The 22,026-nt window shown below is 39.6% G+C and overlaps 1 long non-coding RNA gene across 1 annotated transcript in view; it reads right to left on the reverse strand.

The window, feature by feature from the left end:
* Gm30159 overlaps nt 1-21,719 on the reverse strand; it is a 34,982-nt gene extending 13,263 nt beyond the window's left edge. The window contains exons 1-3 of the long non-coding RNA XR_384132.1: nt 19,976-21,719; nt 16,646-16,793; nt 15,716-15,820 (exon numbers count right to left, since the gene is read on the reverse strand). This is a non-coding gene — a long non-coding RNA (predicted gene, 30159). The remainder of the gene's footprint in view (nt 1-15,715; nt 15,821-16,645; nt 16,794-19,975) is intronic.
* Nucleotides 21,720-22,026: the final 307 nt, after the last annotated feature.

Below are 22,026 nucleotides of genomic sequence, written 5' to 3' on the forward strand. Positions count from 1 at the left end.
TCTAAAGATAACTTGAGAAAACAGCTTAATGAACTTAAAATGGATACAAATAAATGTCTGAATTTCTTGTTTTAAATATATTATTTTTTATTTGTCTATTTATTTATTTACTGATATCAGCTCTCCTCTTCCAAATATGCCCTCATGCAGATCCTCCCCCCATTCTTCCCTCCTTGACTCCTCACACACTATACCTCCCTACTCGCCTCCCCAGCACATCAAGTAACTACAGTACTAGGCACATTCAGTCCCATTAAGGCCAGACAAGGTGGTCAAGTTAGAGGAAATGGGAACTGCAGCCAGGCAGGCAATGGATTCAGGGATAGCCCCCACTCAAGTTGTTAAGGGACCTGCCTGAAGACCAAGCTGTACACCTGTTACATATGTACAGGGGCCTAGGTCCAGCCTATGTTTGTTCTTTGCTTTATGGATAGTTCAGTCTCTGAGGGTCCAGATGCCTGAATCTTCTTCAAGAAAACAGAAATAGGTGGCTAAATGAAATGATGAAGACAATTCAAGATTTGAAAACTGAATTTAAGGATGATATAGAAATATTGAAGAGAATTCAAGCTGAGTTCATTTCATCTCTGAAATGAAGATGAAATTGAAAAACCCAGTAACTCAATTAAAATGCAGAAAAGACATCTTTCAGTAGGAAAAATAAGAATATAGAATAACAATACTTAAAGTACAGAAGTAGGGATAGTCCAAAGTATGAAAAGAAAGATTAAATGAAGAACTGTGGGATACCACAAATGGAGTAATCTTTGGTTATAGACAGAGATGAAAGAGAATAATGCTGGGTTAATGGTACAGACCAGATAATCAAGAATATAATAGAATAAAACTTCAAGTTAATAAAACATAGACCCATACAGATATAAAAAGAGAAAACACCAAATAGATGGGAACAGAAAGGAAAAGGAATATTTAATATAGAAAGAGAAAAATCACAAGTAACATTTACAGGAAAATTTATGAGAATAACAGATGATTTCTCAATGGAAATCATAAAAGCCAGATGAGTCCAGAATAATATACTTCAAAATTTGAAAGACTGTGGATACTAACCCATACTAACTGTCTTAGAGCTGCGAACAGACACCATGACTAAGGAAAGTCTTATTAAAGACAACATTTAATTGGGGCTGGCTTACAGGTTCAGAGGTTCAGTCCAGTATCATCAAGGCAGAACCATGGAAGCATCTAGGCAGGCATGGTACATGAGGAGTTGAGAGTTTTACATCTTCATCTGAAGGCTGCTAGTGGAAGACTGGCTTCCAGACAGCTAGCTGAGTGTCTTAAAGCTCACACCTACAGTGACACACCTACTCCAACAGGGTCACATCTTCCCTGGGTCGAGCATATACAAACCATAACACTACCATAAGCAGAAAAGATATCATAGCTCAAAAAAAAAAAATAAAAGAAAAACAAAGCTTGTGATGATTCAAATAAGTTAAAAGACCTAATATCCATTAAAAAGCAACACTGGAAGCAACACTTTATGCTGAGTAGAGAAATAACCATAGCCAAGGAATGATAGAAAGAAAAGAAATGAGGTTTTAGTTATTGGATTATATAAGACTAAGAGTACAAATAGCAAAACAACAACAAAAAAATAAGTAAGCATCACATAACGTTCAATGATAGCTTTAAGTATTAATGACCTCGACTCTCTTAATGAAAAGATTCATCACATATAAATTAAGAAACAAGTCTCCATGACTATTGCCTACAGGAAATCTATCATATATTCAAAAACAGGGTCCAGAATTTTCCTGCCTACAGGAAACACACCTCAGTGACAAAGACATTACCTCAGAGTAAAAGGCTAGAAAAATTTCCAAGTAGATGGCCCAAGAAACAAGCTGGAGTATCCATTCTAATATTCAATAAAGTAGACTTTCAACCAAGTTACTAAAAGAGAGGAGAATGAACACTTCAAACTCAAAAGAAAAATACATCAAGATGAACTCTCAGTTCTGAAAGCTATACCCCAAATATAAGGGCAACCATGTTTGTAAGAGAAATGTTACTAAAGCTCAAAACACATTGAATTTCACACAATAATAGTGGGAGACTTCAACACCCCACTCTCACCAATGGACAGATCAAGGAAACAGAAAATGAACAGAGACATATTGAAACTAACAGAAGTTTTGAACCAAATGAGTTTAACAGATAGCTAAAGAACATTTCACTCCAAAACAAAAAGAATATACCTTTTTCTCATCACCTCATGGTATCTTCTCCAAAATTGATCATAAAATTGGGCACAAAATAAGCGCCAACATATACAAAAAGATTGAAATAATCCCATGCAGTCTATCAAACATCCATGGACTAAAGCTGCTATTCAATAACAACAAAAACAGAAAGCCCACATCCTCATGGAAGCTGAACAACTCTCCACTCAACAGTAAATAGGTCAGGGAAGAAATAAGGAAAGAAATTGAAGACTTTTTAGAATTTAATGAAAATTAAGGCAACAGCATTCCCAAACTTATGGGACATAAAGTAGAGCTAAGAAGAAAATTCTTAGCACTGGGTGCCTTCATAAAGAAGTTGGAGAGATCCTACACTAGCAACTTAATAGCACATCTGAAAGTTCTAGAACAGAAAGAAGCAAACACACCCAAGAGTAGATGGAAGGAAATAACCAAACGCAGGGCAGAAATCAATGAATTAGAAACAAAAAGAACTATACAAAGAATCAAAAAACTAGAAGCTAGTTATTTGAGAAAATCAACAAGATAGATAAACTCTTAGCCAAACTAACTAAAGGACACAGACAGCATCCAAATTAACAAAATCAGAAAAGGTAGATAACCACAGAAACTGAGAAAATTAAAAAAAAAAAAATCACCAGATCCTACTACAAAAGCCTATACTCAACAAAACTAGAGAAACTAGAGGAAATGGAGATTTTCTAGACAGATACCAGGTACCAAATTTAAATCAGTACCAGGTAAACTTTCTAAACAGTCCCATAATTCCTAAGGAAATAGAAGCAGTCTTTAAAAGTCTCTCAACCAAAAACAGCCCAGGGACAGATGGTGTTACTACAGCATTCTATCTGACCTTCGAAGAAGACTTAATACCAATACTTCTCAAGCTATTCCAGAGAATAAGAACAGAAAGAACACTACCTAACTTGTTCTATGAAGCTACAGTTACTCTGAAATAACTCTGTGCATCCTACCTGATAATAGCACAATAAAAATCAAAATCAACATCAAATGAACTACTAGAAATTACAAAAACTTGTAGAGCAGAAACATCATATCACTTAATGACACATAGTTTAAAAAACCCTGAAATTAAATGAAAACAGAAAAACCTCTGAAACACATGACAAACATTCCTGAGTAAATATAGCTCATAGCCCCTACATTTAAAAAATTATATAAACACATGTACACACAAGTGCTCACACATGTGCATCCATGCATGTGTGTGCACACACACATAAGACTTAATGATACAACTCAAAAATATGGAAAAACAAGAACAAAACCAAACCTAATCTGGTATGTGGAAAGAAATAATAAAAAAATTCAGAGCAAAAATTAATGCAATAGAAAGAACCATAGAAATACAAAGAATCAATGAATCAAACAGCTGGTTCTTTGAGAAGATAAACAAGTCAACAGACTTTTGGTCTACTTGACCAAAGGAAGACAGAGATGATCCAAATTAGCTGAATCAGATGAACAAGAACACCTTTAGGACTCGAGACTCGAGCCCCGGGCTACCTTGCCAGCAGAGTCTTGCCCAACACCCGCAAGGGCCCACACGGGACTCCCCACGGGACCCTAAGACCTCTGGTGAGTGGACCACAGTGCCTGCCCCAATCCAATCGCGTGGAACTTGAGACTGCGGTACATAGGGAAGCAGGCTACCCGGGCCTGATCTGGGGCACAAGTCCCTTCCGCTCGACTCGAGACTCGAGCCCCGGGCTACCTTGCCAGCAGAGTCTTGCCCAACACCCGCAAGGGTCCACACGGGACTCCCCACGGGACCCTAAGACCTCTGGTGAGTGGATCACAGCGCCTGCCCCAATCCAATCGCGCGGAACTTGAGACTGTGGTACATAGGGAAGCAGGCTACCCGGGCCTGATCTGGGGCACAAGTCCCTTCCGCTCGACTCGAGACTCGAGCCCCGGGCTACCTTGCCAGCAGAGTCTTGCCCAACACCCGCAAGGGTCCACACGGGACTCCCCACGGGACCCTAAGACCTCTGGTGAGTGGATCACAGCGCCTGCCCCAATCCAATCGCGCGGAACTTGAGACTGTGGTACATAGGGAAGCAGGCTCCCGGGGCCTGATTTGGGGCACAAGTCCCTTCCGCTCGACTCGAGACTTGAGCCCCGGGCTACCTTGCCAGCAGAGTCTTGCCCAACACCCGCAAGGGTCCACACGGGACTCCCCACGGGACACTAAGACCTCTGGTGAGTGGACCACAGTGCCTGCCCCAATCCAATCGCGCGGAACTTGAGACTGCGGTACATAGGGAAGCAGGCTACCCGGGCCTGATCTGGGGCACAAGTCCCTTCCGCTCGACTCGAGACTCGAGCCCCGGGCTACCTTGACAGCAGAGTCTTGCCCAACACCCGCAAGGGCCCACACGGGACTCCCCACGGGACCCTAAGACCTCTGGTGAGTGGAACACAGCGCCTACCCCAATCCAATCGCGTGGAACTTGAGACTGCGGTACATAGGGAAGCAGGCTACCCGGGCTTGATCTGGGGCACAAACCCCTTCCACTCCACTCGAGCCCCGGCTACCTTGCCAGCTGAGTCGCCTGACACCCGCAAGGGCCCACACAGGATTCCACACGTGATCCTAAGACCTCTAGTGAGTGGAACACAACTTCTGCCAGGAGTCTGGTTCGAACACCAGATATCTGGGTACCTGCCTTGCAAGAAGAGAGCTTGCCTGCAGAGAATACTCTGCCCACTGAAACTAAAGAGAGTGCTACCCTCCAGGTCTGCTCATAGAGGCTAACAGAGTCACCTGAAGAACAAGCTCTTAACAGTGACAACTAAAACAGCTAGCTTCAGAGATTACCAGATGGCGAAAGGCAAACGTAAGAATCCTACTAACAGAAATCAAGACCACTCACCATCATCAGAACGCAGCACTCCCACCCCACCTAGTCCTGGGCACCCCAACACAACCGAAAATCTAGACCCAGATTTAAAAACATTTCTCATGATGATGATAGAGGACATCAAGAAGGACTTTCATAAGTCACTTAAAGATTTACAGGAGAGCACTGCTAAAGAGTTACAGGCTCTTAAAGAAAAGCAGGAAAACACAGCCAAACAGGTGATGGAAATGAACAAAACCATACTAGAACTAAAAGGGGAAGTAGAAACAATAAAGAAAACCCAAAGCGAGGCAACGCTGGAGATAGAAACCCTAGGAAAGAGATCTGGAACCATAGATGCGAGCATCAGCAACAGAATACAAGAAATGGAAGAGAGAATATCAGGTGCAGAAGATTCCATAGAGAACATCGACACAACAGTCAAAGAAAATACAAAATGCAAAAGGATCCTAACTCAAAACATCCAGGTAATCCAGGACACAATGAGAAGACCAAACCTACGGATAATAGGAATTGATGAGAATGAAGATTTTCAACTTAAAGGGCCAGCTAATATCTTCAACAAAATAATAGAAGAAAACTTCCCAAACATAAAAAAAGAGATGCCCATGATCATACAAGAAGCATACAGAACTCCAAATAGACTGGACCAGAAAAGAAATTCCTCCCGACACATAATAATCAGAACAACAAATGCACTAAATAAAGATAGAATATTAAAAGCAGTAAGGGAGAAAGGTCAAGTAACATATAAAGGAAGGCCTATCAGAATTACACCAGACTTTTCACCAGAGACTATGAAAGCCAGAAGAGCCTGGACAGATGTTATACAGACACTAAGAGAACACAAATGCCAGCCCAGGCTACTATACCCGGCCAAACTCTCAATTACCATAGATGGAGAAACCAAAGTATTCCACGACAAAACCAAGTTCACACAATATCTTTCCACGAATCCAGCCCTTCAAAGGATAATAACAGAAAAGAAGCAATACAAGGACGGAAATCACGCCCTAGAACAACCAAGAAAGTAATCATTCAACAAACCAAAAAGAAGACAGCCACAAGAACAGAATGCCAACTCTAACAACAAAAATAAAAGGGAGCAACAATTACTTTTCCTTAATATCTCTTAATATCAATGGACTCAATTCCCCAATAAAAAGACATAGACTAACAGACTGGCTACACAAACAGGACCCAACATTCTGCTGCTTACAGGAAACCCATCTCAGGGAAAAAGACAGACACTACCTCAGAGTGAAAGGCTGGAAAACAATTTTCCAAGCAAATGGACTGAAGAAACAAGCTGGAGTAGCCATTTTAATATCGGATAAAATCGACTTCCAACCCAAAGTTATCAAAAAAGACAAGGAGGGACACTTCATACTCATCAAAGGTAAAATCCTCCAAGAGGAACTCTCAATTCTGAATATCTACGCACCAAATGCCAGGGCAGCCACATTCATTAGAGACACTTTAGTAAAGCTCAAAGCATACATTGCACCTCACACAATAATAGTGGGAGACTTCAACACACCACTTTCTTCAAAGGACAGATCGTGGAAACAGAAACTAAACAGGGACACAGTGAAACTAACAGAAGTTATGAAACAAATGGACCTGACAGATATCTACAGAACATTTTATCCTAAAACAAAAGGATATACCTTCTTCTCAGCACCTCACGGGACCTTCTCCAAAATTGACCATATAATTGGTCACAAAACAGGCCTCAATAGATACAAAAATATTGAAATTGTCCCATGTATCCTATCAGACCACCATGGCCTAAGACTGATCTTCAATAACAACATAAATAATGGAAAGCCAACATTCACGTGGAAACTGAATAACACTCTTCTCAATGATACCTTGGTCAAGGTAGGAATAAAGAAAGAAATTAAAGACTTTTTAGAGTTTAATGAAAATGAAGCCACAACGTACCCAAACCTATGGGAAACAATGAAAGCATTTCTAAGAGGGAAACTCATAGCGCTGAGTGCCTCCAAGAAGAAACGGGAGACAGCACATACTAGCAGCTTGACAACACATCTAAAAGCCCTAGAAAAAAAGGAAGCAAATTCACCCAAGAGGAGTAGACGGCAGGAAATAATCAAACTCAGGGGTGAAATCAACCAAGTGGAAACAAGAAGAACTATTCAAAGAATTAACCAAACGAGGAGTTGGTTCTTTGAGAAAATCAACAAGATAGATAAACCCTTAGCTAGACTCACTAAAGGGCACAGGGACAAAATCCTAATTAACAAAATCAGAGATGAAAAGGGAGACATAACAACAGATCCTGAAGAAATCCAAAACACCATCAGATCCTTCTACAAAAGGCTATACTCAACAAAACTGGAAAACCTGGACGAAATGGACAAATTTCTGGACAGATACCAGGTACCAAAGTTGAATCAGGATCAAGTTGACCATCTAAACAGTCCCATATCACCTAAAGAAATAGAAGCAGTTATTAATAGTCTCCCAACCAAAAAAAGCCCAGGACCAGATGGGTTTAGTGCAGAGTTCTATCAGACCTTCAAAGAAGATCTAATTCCAATTCTGCACAAACTATTTCACAAAATAGAAGTAGAAGGTACTCTACCCAACTCATTTTATGAAGCCACTATTACTCTGATACCTAAACCACAGAAAGATCCAACAAAGATAGAGAACTTCAGACCAATTTCTCTTATGAATATCGATGCAAAAATCCTCAATAAAATTCTCGCTAACCGAATCCAAGAACACATTAAAGCAATCATCCATCCTGACCAAGTAGGTTTTATTCCAGGGATGCAGGGATGGTTTAATATACGAAAATCCATCAATGTAATCCATTATATAAACAAACTCAAAGACAAAAACCACATGATCATCTCGTTAGATGCAGAAAAAGCATTTGACAAGATCCAACACCCATTCATGATAAAAGTTTTGGAAAGATCAGGAATTCAAGGCCCATACCTAAACATGATAAAAGCAATCTACAGCAAACCAGTAGCCAACATCAAAGTAAATGGAGAGAAGCTGGAAGCAATCCCACTAAAATCAGGGACTAGACAAGGCTGCCCACTTTCTCCCTACCTTTTCAACATAGTACTTGAAGTATTAGCCAGAGCAATTCGACAACAAAAGGAGATCAAGGGGATACAAATTGGAAAAGAGGAAGTCAAAATATCACTTTTTGCAGATGATATGATAGTATATATAAGTGACCCTAAAATTCTACCAGAGAACTCCTAAACCTGATAAACAGCTTCGGTGAAGTAGCTGGATATAAAATAAACTCAAACAAGTCAATGGCCTTTCTCTATACAAAGAATAAACAGGCTGAGAAAGAAATTAGGGAAACAACACCCTTCTCAATAGTCACAAATAATATAAAATATCTTGGCGTGACTCTAACTAAGGAGGTGAAAGATCTGTATGATAAAAACTTCAAATCTCTGAAGAAAGAAATTAAAGAAGATCTCATAAGATGGAAAGATCTCCCATGCTCATGGATTGGCAGGATCAACATTGTAAAAATGGCTATCTTGCCAAAAGCAATCTACAGATTCAATGCAATCCCCATCAAAATTCCAACTCAATTCTTCAACGAATTGGAAGGAGCAATTTGCAAATTTGTCTGGAATAACAAAAAACCTAGGATAGCAAAAAGTCTTCTCAAGGATAAAAGAACTTCTGGCGGAATCACCATGCCAGACCTAAAGCTTTACTACAGAGCAATTGTAATAAAAACTGCATGGTAGTGGTATAGAGACAGACAAGTAGACCAATGGAATAGAATTGAAGATCCAGAAATGAACCCACACACCTATGGTCACTTGATCTTCGACAAGGGAGCTAAAACCATCCAGTGGAAGAAAGACAGCATTTTCAACAATTGGTGCTGGCACAACTGGTTGTTATCGTGTAGAAGAATGCGAATCGATCCATACTTATCTCCTTGTACTAAGGTCAAATCTAAGTGGATCAAGGAACTTCACATAAAACCAGAGACACTGAAACTTATAGAGGAGAAAGTGGGGAAAAGCCTTGAAGATATGGGCACAGGGGAAAAATTCCTGAACAGAACAGCAATGGCTTGTGCTGTAAGATCGAGAATCGACAAATGGGACCTAATGAAACTCCAAAGTTTCTGCAAGGCAAAAGACACCGTCAATAAGACAAAAAGACCACCAACAGATTGGGAAAGGATCTTTACCTATCCTAAATCAGATAGGGGACTAATATCCAACATATATAAAGAACTCAAGAAGGTGGACTTCAGAAAATCAAATAACCCCATTAAAAAATGGGGCTCAGAACTGAACAAAGAATTCTCACCTGAGGAATACCGAATGGCAGAGAAGCACTTGAAAAAATGTTCAACATCCTTAATCATCAGGGAAATGCAAATCAAAACAACCCTGAGATTCCACCTCACACCAGTCAGAATGGCTAAGATCAAAAATTCAGGTGACAGCAGATGCTGGCGAGGATGTGGAGAAAGAGGAACACTCCTCCATTGTTGGTGGGAGTGCAGGCTTGTACAACCACTCTGGAAATCAGTCTGGCGGTTCCTCAGAAAACTGGACATAGTACTACCGGAGGATCCAGCAATACCTCTCCTGGGCATATATCCAGAAGATGCCCCAACAGGTAAGAAGGACACATGCTCCACTATGTTCATAGCAGCCTTATTTATAATAGCCAGAAGCTGGAAAGAACCTAGATGCCCCTCAACAGAGGAATGGATACAGAAAATGTGGTACATCTACACAATGGAGTACTACTCAGCTATTAAAAAGAATGAATTTATGAAATTCCTAGCCAAATGGATGGACCTGGAGGGCATCATCCTGAGTGAGGTAACACATTCACAAAGAAACTCACACAATATGTATTCACTGATAAGTGGATATTAGCCCCAAACCTAGGATACCCAAGATATAAGATATAATTTGCTAAACACATGAAACTCAAGGAGAATGAAGACTGAAGTGTGGACACTATGCCCCTCCTTAGATTTGGGAACAAAACACCCATGGAAGGAGTTACAGAGACAGAGTTTGGAGCTGAGATGAAAGGATGGACCATGTAGAGACTGCCATAGCCAGGGATCCACCCCATAATCAGCATCCAAACGCTGACACCATTGCATACACTAGCAAGATTTTATTGAAAGGACGCAGATGTAGCTGTCTCTTGTGAGACTATGCCGGGGCCCAGCAAACACAGAAGTGGATGCTCACAGTCAGCTAATGGATGGATCATAGGGCTCCCAATGGAGGAGCTAGAGAAAGTAGCCAAGGAGCTAAAGGGATCTGCAACCCTATAGGTGGAACAACATTATGAGCTAACCAGTACCCCGGAGCTCTTGACTCTAGCTGCATATATATCAAAAGATGGCCTAGTCGGCCATCACTGGAAAGAGAGGCCCATTGGACTTGCAAACTTTATTTGCCCCAGTACAGGGGAATACCAGGGCCAAAAAGGGGGAGTGGGTGGGCAGGGGAGTGGGGGTGGGTGGATATGGGGGACTTTTGGTATAGCATTGGAAATGTAAATGAGTTAAATACCTAATAAAAAATGGAAAAAAAAAAAACAAAAAAAAAAAAAAAAAAAAAAAAAGAACACCTTTAATCCCAGCACTTAGGAGGCAAAGGCAGGCAGATTTTTGATTTCGAGGCCAGCTGGTCTACAAAGTGAGTTCCAGGACAGTCAGGGCTACACAGAGAAACCATATCTCAAAAAAACAAAAACAAAAAAAACAAAAACAAAAACAAAGACAAAAACAAAAACAAAAACAAAACAAACAAAGTAAATGACATAGCAGACAAGAAACAAATCAGAATATTTAAGGACTGTTTTAAAATATATACTAAATTTAAAAATTTATAAGAAATGGATAAATTTATAAATTCATCAAACCTTCCTCAGACCAAGAAAAGCTCAATGATTTAAATAACCATCAATTATTTAAACAGCCATAAGAATAAGGAGATTGAAAACATAATAAAAAGCTTTCTAACTGAAAAAAAGGCCCATGTGTATTCTCAGCACAATTCTACTAGATTTTCAAAGAAGAATTTTAACTGACATTTCTCCCCCCTTAACTGACATTTCTTAAATTATCAAAAACTTATAATCAGAAAGTGAATTTTCAAACTTCTTCTATGAATCCAGTTTAACTCTAACAATAAAACCAGGTAAAGATATAAATATAAAAAGAAGAAGAAAAACAGGCCAATACCACTCATGAGAACAAATGCAAAAACCCTCTTAAAATTATTACAGCCTGAATATAGATATATATCAAGATTATCCACCAAAACCAAGTTGACCTTATCCCACACAGTGGTGCAGGGATAGATTAACATACAGAAATCCGTACATGAAATAAACCACACAAGTCAATGGTTCTCAACCTGTGGCTCATGACCCCCTTGGGAGTCCAAGAATCCTTTCATGGAGGTTACTTATGACCACTGTAAAACACAGTTGTTTATACTATGATTCCTAACAGTAGCAAAATTCCAATTATGTGGTAGCAATGAAAATAATTTTATGGTTTGGGGGGTCATCACAACGTGAGGAACTGTACTAAAGGGTCGCAGCATTAGAAAGGTTGAGAGCCACTGATATAAATGGACTTAAAGACAAAAATACATAATCACCTCAATAGAGGAAAAGAAAAACTTTGATGAAATCCAACAAGCATTCATGATAAAATTCTTAGATATAGTTTGATGAATAGGAACATACCATAACACAATAAAATCTATATATGAGAAACCAACAGCCAACATCATCCTAACAGGCAAAAACTTGAAGCAACCCCACAGGAATCAAGGACATGGTTGCCCACTTTCTCTATTCCTTTTCAACATTATGCTCAAAGCAATTGTCGAAACTATAAGGAAATGAATTATATAATCAGGAAATGAAGAAGTCAAATATCCCCATTTGTAGATGACATAATACTATATATAACAGATTTCAAGATTTCTACAAAAAACCCCACCTGCACAACAACAATAACAAAAATTGATCAACAATTTCAGAAATGTGTGAGGATGCAGAATCAATTACAAAGTAAATCAGTAGCTTCTCTATACACCCAAATCAACCATACAGAGAAAGATATCATGGCCACACTCCCATTCATAGTAGCTTCAAACAAAATGAAATTATCTAGGATTAAACCTATTTAAGGATGCAAAGGGCAATGAAAACATTAAGCCTGGGAAGCAATAAATACAGATACTAGAAAACAGAAACACCTCTTTTTCTCATGTTGCTAGAATTATTGTAAAAAAAGTATCATCCTGCCAAAGGCCATTTAAAAATTAAATGCAACGTGAAATCTAAATGCTCTTCTCATTCTTCACAGAAATGGGAAAAAGTTTATCGTAAAATTCATGCAGAATCAGAAGAGACCTGGGTCACCAAAACAATACTAAGTTTTTTAGCTTAGGCAGTTACCATTACAGATCTCAACATATATTACAGAACCATAGTAATAAAACAAAAAGGTACGGCACAAAATAGATATGTAGATCAGTGGAACAAAAATGAAGACCTGAGCATGAATAAATGTAACAGCCACCATTTAATATTTGACAAAGATGCGAATGACAGAATATTTGACAAAGATGCGAATGAAGAATGTGTCTTCAACAAATGATATAGGGGAAACAGCATACATAGAAAAGTTGAATTAGAACTATGTCTATCAATTTGCACAAAAAACTATCTCCAAATGTATCAAAGGCTGCAACAGGAGACCTAGAAACACTGAAACTATTAGAAAAATACTTAGGCAGTAAGCTACATGATATAGGTGTAGGAAAGGACTTTCTGAATATGCCTCCATTTGCCCAATAACTAAGGTCAACAATTGACAAATGGGGCCTCATAAAACTGACAACAGTCTATACAGCAAAGGACACAAGGAGGAGGAAGCCCAGAAAGTGGGAGAGAGTCTTTGCTGGTTTACAGCTGACAGAGAATTAATATCCAGAAAATATAAAGACTCATAAAATAAACAGTCTGGAAAGCAAGCAACCCAATTTTTAAAATGCCCTGATTCTCAATGGAAAGTTCTCTAAAGAGGATATAAAAGTACTTAAGAATGTCTTAAAATGAATCCTGGCTCCTTAATGACTAGGGAAATGGAAACTAACACTACATTGAGATTTCATCTTACCCCAGCCAGAATGGCTAAGATCATGAGGCAGAAAGATTGTTAAGAGCCAAGAGATAAGAAGACTCTTATGAGATTGTGTCTTCTAGAAATAACAGAGATGCTATACTTATGGTATTTTGACATTGTGGTGACAAAACAGGAATTGAACAATGGATAACACTGATGCCCAAATGAATGTGGAAGAAGAAAATCTCACAGGGCTCTATGTATAGGCAACTCTACTAAACTAACAACTTCTGAGAGAGGGAAAGCTACTCAGGGTTATTCAATTCTACGTTCAACTCTCTGAAACCACAGTCATACAAACAAGTCTAAACAGAATCAGCAGTAGTAATTGTCTACACATTTATACATATGTGCAATAATAACAATAAAAAGGGAAAAGGCAATGAATTTGAATATATGGAAATATATAGAAGGAATGAAAGGGAGGAAAAGGAAGAGGAAAATTAAACTGGTGGAACTACTGTGGAGAATTCTCAAAAATCTAAATAGATATAAATTATGACTCAGCTATACCACTCCTTGGCATATACCTGAAAGACTCAACATCCTACTCTATAGATATTTACTTAGCCACACTATTGTTCAACTCTACATAACTGGGAAATAGGAACAACATAAATGTCCTTTAACAGATAAATGAATAATAAAAATGTGTACATATATACAATGAGTACTGTTTAATCTCTAAATAGAAAGAAATCATGACCTTGGCAGGTAAATGAATGGAACTAGAAAAAAGAGTGACTTAACCCACATGCAAAAATGCAAATACTCGCTTATTTGTGAATACCAGATTTTAATCTTCAGGTGTGATTAAATAACCTGGAGTAATTATAGATACCAGAAAATAAAAGAAAGCATGGGCTAGAGGAAGAGGTCTAGGGAGAAGAATAAGGCACAGGTGCTGTGAAGGTAGAAATGGGTTAAACAAGCAAAGGGTGGACATTTACTGGGGAAGGAGGAAGGGTGGGTAACAGAGGGTAAGGGAGGCAGGAAACATAAATAACACTAAAGAAAAAAACTATAGGGAATTATATCATTTTGTGTCTCCTTAATATACAAACATTATTTTATTTTATTTATTTTATTTTATGTGAGTGTAACGTGTGTGTGTGTGTGTGTGTACACACATGCTCATGCATGTGTAACAAAGTTATAGCATTTGGGATAACATCACTCCTCCAAAAAAATTGGGCTAACAATACTCTCCCCAAAATCTCACTCGCTAACAAATAATGTTTGTTTCTCATGCCAGGCATGAGAAACTTCTCCCCATGTTGTTCAGAGAAGTTTAAGAGACCCTCAAAACAATATAGGCAATTGCTGTTGTACTCATTTGCTTCCTAGAAATTGATGATAGTATTCTATTATTCAAAATCACCAAACTTTAGATGAAAAGCGTATAGGAACCAGCTGAAGCAGACTGAGAAGATGCGCTTTCCCTGAGGACTGGTTTTCATGGTACCGGAAGGAGTTTTCAAGTGACCAAGGCAGAAAACCAATCATCAGTAGTACCTTGTAGTCACATATTATTTTGCAACCTACATTTAATAACGGTTCAAACTCTACTCTAGCGTACCACCTACCCAGCACAGGCAGTGGAAGGGAAAAGTTATTAGGATATGGGGGAAGTGTACCTGTTTAGCAGTAGTTCTTTTGGGGGTGAACTTGATCTCCTTTCTTAGCAGTTCAGTCCCACAGCAAACACCAAATACAATTCAGCAGCTGCAAACCGGTCCTCTAGGCAAGCATATACCACATGCGAACCAGCAGTTTTAGTTCAATCCTGAAGGAACCGGCAGACCTGAGGCAGTGGAAGCAGCAAGCTGCCATAGGAACCTCACAAGCAGTTCATTTCTCTCAATGGCCACATTATCACAAGTTGAGCTCAACAATGCTATGGAAAGTGAACCAATACATATGTGCTGTCAGCGAATCCAATGCTCGGAGCTCCTCTCTCTCACGGTCTGTGGGGCCATATATATACTCCTTCATCACAGGTCCTTCCATGTGTTTGCTGTATCAAAACATCTTTTCACCTGTGTCTACTTCAGGAATCTTTCTAGTGTCTGCTCTAGGAAAACATCCTTTCACCTGTGTCTACCTCAGGAAAACATTCTTTCACGGGGTACTCTAGCAAGACATCCTTTCTCACCTGTGTGCCCCAGTAAAACATTCTTTGACATAATTAACTTTTCTACAAAACTAGAAATTTCCATTTCACTACCCAGCAATGAACCACAACAACGACCAAAATACCAATGTGTTTCTTGTGATTTTTTCTTTGGCTCTTTTCTTTCCCCCTTGTCTTAGTTAAGGTTTTACTGCTGTAAACAGACACCATGACCAAGGCAAGTCTTATAAAAAACATTTAATTGGGGCTGGCTTACAGGTTCAGAGGTTCCTGACTTCAGTCCATTGGTTGGTTGTATCTCCTTATGTCTCAGTCAGCTGTTTGTTGGGCCTTTCGGAGGGAAGCCATGTTAGGTTCCTGTCTGTAAACACACCATAGCATCAGTAATAGTGTCAGGCCTTGGAGCCTCCCCTTGAGTTAGATCCCCATTTGGGCCAGTCACTGGACCTCCTTTCTCTTGGGCTCTTCTCCAATTGTCCCTGAAGTTCTTTTAGACAGAAACAATTCTGGGTCAGAGTTTTTGACTGTGGAATGGCAATCTCATCTCTCTAATTGATGACCTGGCTTTCTGCTGGAGGTAGATTCTACAAGATCCCCCTCCCCACTGGTGGGCATTTCATTCAAGGTCACTCCCATTGAGTCCTGAGAGTCTCGTACTTCCCAGGTCTCTGATACATTCTAGAGTGTCCCCCCACCCCCCAAGGTTGCATATTTTCATTCATTCTGCTGACCCTCAGGACTTCTCTCCAGTTTTCCCCCCACCCCAATACCTGAACATGTTCCCCTTTTCCTCTCCCCCTCCCCTCTTCCACCCAGAAGAAAGGATGTGGACACTAGGTCCCATCCCTAGCTAAGGAGCTATTGGCAAGTGATGGCTGCCGGAAAATGGGGAGTCAGTTTTTTAAAGGTGTGAGGTTTGGTACCTAGTGTCCACACATCCAAGAACATGTGGGCAGCATAAACTATACTTGAAGAATGGGGAATAAAGAAAGGACACAAAGTTGGATGTGTAAAGAAGGGGAGTGGATCTGGATCAGTGGTGGGAGGAGGTGAACAGCATCAAAACACATTGTACAATTCTTTTCAAAGAACAAATAAAATATGAGGAGAAAAAGAAATCCCTTTAACTCTAGGCAATTTCTTTTGAAGAAATTATTTTCTGGCTTCCCGGAAACCAGATCCTTACTTTGTTTTCTTCGAGGGAAGAGAGTTCCAAATATTACTTAGAGAGAGGCTTCTCGGGAGGATCAAACAAGGATCTTCTAGAATCCTCGGCAGTCTATTACTTGATGTTCTGGTGGTTCCGAACTCCAATGCACAGTTAATCTGGGGTTCTTTTAAAGGCAGAATGTTAGATGTTTGCAAATAGAGCTTAAGCCTCACAGACAGATAAACAGTAGATATATTTACAAGTTTTTTGTACAATATTTCGGGTATACTCATACTAAAGGAGCTATTTGTTTATTTAAAATTTAACAGCTTTTTGTTTTGTTTTGTCACAATTCTAACAAAGAGAAGACTCTCATTTAGATTTTTTTTTAAACTTCTATTGTGTAACTATCTACGGCATGTCTAGGAATAAACTTACACAATAATAGGTGTCTTGATTCAAAGATTTTCTAATTCAGCTTATGGAGGAAAGCTATGGAGTTGCTCAAAATTTAATGTTTGTATATAGCATAGCTAAAATTCCATCCTGATTTGGAAGATAATTTTATCCCCAACCTGTTTGTTTCTATCAGTTGTTCTCAGACACAGCAAAAAATAACCCATCTTAGCTCTCACACTGGGGGAGTTACCAATTATCATTGGTTTATCAAGTTGGACTTTGGTGGTATCCATACTTCGGTCTGTTGTGACTTCCTTATTTGGGGTGAGTAGACATAGTGTTTTCTAACTGGTGAAAGCTTGACATACAATAGTCCTCCAGTAGTCATCAACTGCCAATAGCTTTTCAAACAGGAGTGGGGCCTTGGGAGCCTCTCCCAAGCCTTTGCTGTAATTTTTAACTCTTACTCTTGTAGAAGTTTTGTGCTGGTAACCATAACTGCTGTGGCTCCACATGTAGAAGAGCAGTAGAATTGTTGAAGCCAGCCTTTTGTCCCATTTCCCCACCATCTGGTTCTTATATGTTTTCTGCTCCATTTTTCGGGAGCGATCGGCAAGACAAGGGGTTGATTTAGATGTTCCATCTAGAGTTGAGGATTCACAGCATTTATTTTCCGAATTTTGAACAATTATTATATTAACTACATTCTCTGTAATTAGAATCTTCCCTGACCAAGGCTGAGAATGGCACAAATCGGGGGTTATAAAGCATAAATATTTAGAATAGATTTTGATGTAAAGAGAATGTATATATATATATATATATATATATATATATATATGCATATCTCTCTCTCTCTCTCTCTCTATATATATATATATATATAGAGAGAGAGAGAGAGAGACAGACAGAGACAGACAGAAAGAGAAAGAGGAATGAGCTTCCTGGTAAATTCAAGGTTAATTTCTTTCATTTACCCATAGTGTGCAATGACTTTCATAACAAGGTCTTACTATCCAGTTAGGAAGGGTAACCAGAAGAGATGGCAATAGCCTGCCTTGTTTTGAGTATTTGGGGATATTCTCAATCAATGACTTCTAGGAAGGTACCCCATGCTTGGCACTGTGATTTTCATTTAATAACCTGCGTCTTTGGGGAGCTGTACTGTCCATCCATATGGGATATCTCTGCCCAAACTCCTGGGTTTTGGTTGGTTGGTTGGTTTTTGTTTGTTTCAAAGTGTTAAGTTGTTTAAAAACTAGTTTAGTTTCATGTGGCTTCTTCACACATCGTCAGTTTTGGCTAGTCCGTGCCCTATCTTTATTTGCTCACCTTGCCCTTATCCTCCTCCCCACTCAGACCTCCAACTCCTAGCTTTCCTGCACCATGTGTTTTTTTTCCTGCCACGTGTATTGTCCTGTCCCTATTCATTGTATTTTTTACTTTCTATAAAATCATAGGTCCCCTCATGGCTTGTTCATACACACTTCATTTGTGTTCCCACCCTTTCCCTGCCCCTCATTTCCCATTCCCCTCATGGCACAACCGGCCTCAATCTTTCTGCTCCTGGTGTTCTCCTTCTCTGCTTTACGTCACCTCTAATCTTTAATCCACCCTCTATAAATGCATGTTCCCTCTCACTGGCCCTTTGCTAATTTCCTGAATTTCGTGTGTTCTGGCTTCAAAATATCAAATGCCTTTCTTCACAGGCATAAGTAAAAAAAAGAAAAACAAAACAACAACAACAACAACAAAGAAAACAAACCAAACACCTTTCTGATGGAAAAATAATCTGAGGGGGAAAATTCTGTGGGTGGTATCGCCATGCCTCATTTCAAGCTAGTTGAGAGCGATGGTTATAAAAAAACAGCATGTACACAAAAATGTACACGTCAATCTATATAGACAGAACAGAGGACCCATACATAAACCCACACAATTACACATAATTGATAAATGGAAAAGATGCCAAAAAAAATACATCAGAGATCAGAACCTATCTTCAATGAACGGTGGAAAGAAGGAGTCTTTATCAGTAACATCAGCTGCATTGAAATTGTTCAGTAGCTGGATGTGGGCTTTTGCTACTCAGATGGAAAATGCAGTTTTCCAGAACATTCTTTGACTAGAGACTATTCTCCTTAATTGAACTATTCAGCTCTATTTTATCATATGCTTCTTAAGTACCCGTGCTTTTAGTAAAGGACCTATTCATTTATTGTTGTTTTGGTTTGGGGGTTTTATTGTTTTGTATTGTTTTTTGTTTTTGATTTTCTGTCCCCTGTCAGAAAAGGATGTAGGGAATAAAAAGTTGTAGAGGTTTCATTCAGTGTTCATAGAATGAATTACTAGTTTGTTCTTTTCACAGAATATGTATTCCTTAAGGTAGATCAATTCATTTATCTAAGCTCCCACATGATTCTTAGACTATAAGAAGAATAAAACTTCTGGAAAAGTCCAAAATTTCTTCCACTGATAGATTTTGTTGTTTCTTTTTTTCTGTTCTTTTCTTCACCCCTTTCCTTCCTGTGGGCCCCCTTCCCTTCCCCTACTTTCTGTCCAGTATATGAAACACATTGTCAAGTGACATTATCGATTAAAATCATTTCAAATAAAGACATTGGGAACAGTAAGGGAGGAAGTTGGTTTTGAAGCAGAAAGAGCCCTCCATGTTTTAATGATTATCTCTCATCGCTTTCTTCAGAGCAATGTATGGGCATACACATGTCTCTAAATTCCAGCTATTCCTACAACTGCACAAAACATGGTCTTCCTTCAATAATATTAATAAGAGTCCACAAATTCACACTATGGGCTGCCCCCAGAGAAAGCCAAATGGGGTAAATGCACATGCATATTTCTAATTTTTCATAGGAAAGAAAATTATGTGTTGAAAAATAGCCAAAAGTCTTAATTTCTCTTCTCTGCGTTATACTGACTTGTTTGTGCCATTTATTCTCTACTCACCCAAAGGTCTTTTAATTTTTATTCTTGGTGTGGCATTCCTTCTGTCCCTTCAGTGCAATGGAAACTAAGAGAGAAGATATTTGGATTTACTTTTATAGCTAGCACCAGAGAGTACCTGGGTCAAGGCTGGCTCAAAATAGGTGTCAGTGGAAGTTTGTCAGGGGAGTTCCAGGCAAAGTGCAGAGACATTTTCAGCATCCCCTACTTTTTATTTTCTTCATGATTCACAGTGTGGGCATAATATTTAAATTTCCCTCGACTTTCCCAGCCTTTGGCCATGTAAATACAATGCAGCACAGACATCAGAATCACACTAAAGATGCTGATACCTTCCTACCTCCCTTCCTTTCTCTTTTTCCTTCCATCCTTTCTGTTTTGTTTTAGTTTGGGTTTTTTGAAACAGGGTTTCCCATGGTAGCCCTGGCCACCCTGAAACTCACCCCGAGGAACTAGCTGGCCTTAACCTCAGAGATTTGCCTGCCTCTCCTTCCCAAGTGCTGGGATTAAAGGCGTGTATGATCACCATCCAGCTGTGATACCTCTATGTCTATGGTAACTCCATTTATTTTCACAGATCAACTGACTTGATATTAATGAAATATTGTCCTTTTTACCATTACATTACCTCACTTAGCAGTGGTTGGGCATCAGAGTTTTCCATTTCTATGGCCTCTTCATCAAAATCATCTATTCTGTTGCTTCTTCTCATGGCCCAAGCATAAATACTCACCAGTTTAGAAAGCATATGGGTAAATTTGTGACTTCTAAAGTGAATCTCATAGCTGTACTTTTAGTAAGGCAGTTATTTCTTTAAGTCTAGGATTGTCTTCTTTCCACTAGGATTTTCCATTCCCCACACAAATGTGTATCACTCTCCTCTGAAATCCAGCATCAATAGTAGTACTAGGAGCCAGACCAGTGCCAGTTTACAAGTATTGCTACTTGTCATGTGTTATGTGTGCTTTTAGTCTTCCCAATTTTCTCCAATTTTAATGTAGTTGCTTCCACTTCTATATTGTCCCGTGTTACAGCCAGCATTATTCTTTTTTTAAAAAGATTATTTACTTTATATCTGCCTCTCAGCCCCCCTCCTTCCTCTATTCCCAGGCCCACCCTTACAAATCTCCCCCACCCATTGCCCCTTCCCCTTCTCCTTAGAGAAGGGGAGTTCCTCTTGAATACCACCCCAGCCTGGGATATCTAGTCTCAGCAGGACTAGGCACATCTTCTCCTACTGAGGTCCAAACTGGCAGTTCAGGTATGGGGAAGGGGATCCAATGCCAAGGAACAGGGACCAAGACAGCCGCTGCACCAATTGTTAGGGGATGCACATGAAGATTATGCTGCACATTTGCTACAAATGAGTAGGGAGTCTAAGTCCAGTTCCTGTGTGGTTCTTGGTTGGTGGCCAAGGCTCTGTGAGCCCCCATAGTCCTAGACTCGTTGACTCTGAGTCTTTTTATGATGTCCTTGGCCCTTCTGACTTTCTCACTTCTATCACCTACGCTTCCACAAAACTCTAGGGGAATCCTCCTGATGTTTGGTGGTGGGTCTCTGCATCTACATCCATCTGCTGATGGATGAAGCCTCTCAGGAGAGTATTATGCTAGGTTCTTGTCTGCAAGCATTTCAGAGTATTCTTTTTTGTTTGGTTGGTTTTTTTTTTTTTGTTTTTTGTTTTTTTTTTTAAATTAGGTATTTTCCTCGTTTACATTTTCAATGCTATCCCAAAGGTCCTCCATACCCACCCCCCCACTCCCCTACCCACCCACTCCCCCTTTTTGGCCCTGGCGTTCCCCTGTACTGGGGCATATAAAGTTTGCAAGTCCAATGGGCCTCTCTTTGCAGTGATGGCCGACTAGGCCATCTTTTAATACATATGCAGCTAAAGACAAGAGCTCCCAGGTACTGGTTAGTTCATAATGTTGTTCCACCTATAGGGTTGCAGTTCCCTTTAGCTCCTTGAGTAATTTCTCTAGCTCCTCCATTGGGGGCCGTGTGACCCATCCAATAGCTGACTGTGATCATCCACTTCTGTGTTTGCTAGGCCC

Source organism: Mus musculus, chromosome 15, assembly GCF_000001635.26.
Source record: "Mus musculus strain C57BL/6J chromosome 15, GRCm38.p6 C57BL/6J".
NCBI lineage: Eukaryota > Metazoa > Chordata > Mammalia > Rodentia > Muridae > Mus > Mus musculus.